The sequence below is a fragment of the Equus quagga genome, chromosome 19 (assembly GCF_021613505.1).
Source record: "Equus quagga isolate Etosha38 chromosome 19, UCLA_HA_Equagga_1.0, whole genome shotgun sequence".
In the NCBI taxonomy this organism is placed as follows: domain Eukaryota; kingdom Metazoa; phylum Chordata; class Mammalia; order Perissodactyla; family Equidae; genus Equus; species Equus quagga.
The window spans coordinates 10751381-10751984 of record NC_060285.1 but is presented as its reverse complement, the minus strand read 5'-3'; the positions used below and the strand labels follow the sequence as shown (position 1 = coordinate 10751984).

Genomic DNA, 604 nt, shown 5'->3' with positions numbered 1-604 from the left:
CGCCCTCCTCCGGGCCCTCCTGCCCGCCCGCCCCCGCCGCCGGCTCGCGCGCTCCCGCCCGGCGCGCCCCCGCCGGCTCCCATTGAGCCCCGGGCCCGCCCGCTGATGTCATCCCCGGCCCGCCGCCGCCGCCGCCCCGGAGGATTTAAAGGGCCCGCGCCCTCGGCGCCCGGGGCCGCCGGGGGGCCGCAGCCGGCAAACACGGTTCCCCAGCTCCGCGGGGAGCGCCTCGCGGGAGCGCGGCCTCAAGTGTGGGGCCGGGGAGCACACACAGGCACTGACGCCCGGATGCGGTCGAGGGCACAGGTGGACACAACTGGGTGGGGTGCGGAGGAGGAGGGCGCGCAGAAAGCTGGAGTTTTCTAGACCTAAAGCCTCCTCTCCCCGCTGCCGGGTTGTCTCTCCTCTAAACCCAAAGCAGCGGCCCCCTCCGAGGCCAGCGGATATGCCCCTTACTGCCACCCGAGAATGCTGAGAGTTGGGGGCTCGCTCCGCCTTCAGGCATTCTCCGAGTGCTGCGGAGAACACAGGCCAGGTTGATTCAGGGATCACCGGTTTCCCAGGACAGCAAGAGATGGAAGGACGCTGACAGAAGGCCCGGGGG

General features: G+C 71.9%; 1 protein-coding gene across 1 annotated transcript in view; it reads right to left on the bottom strand.

Annotated features, from left to right (window-relative positions):
- Positions 1 to 604, bottom strand: part of CSNK1E (casein kinase 1 epsilon) — a 35781-nt gene that overhangs the window by 24634 nt on the left and 10543 nt on the right. The window lies entirely within an intron of this gene.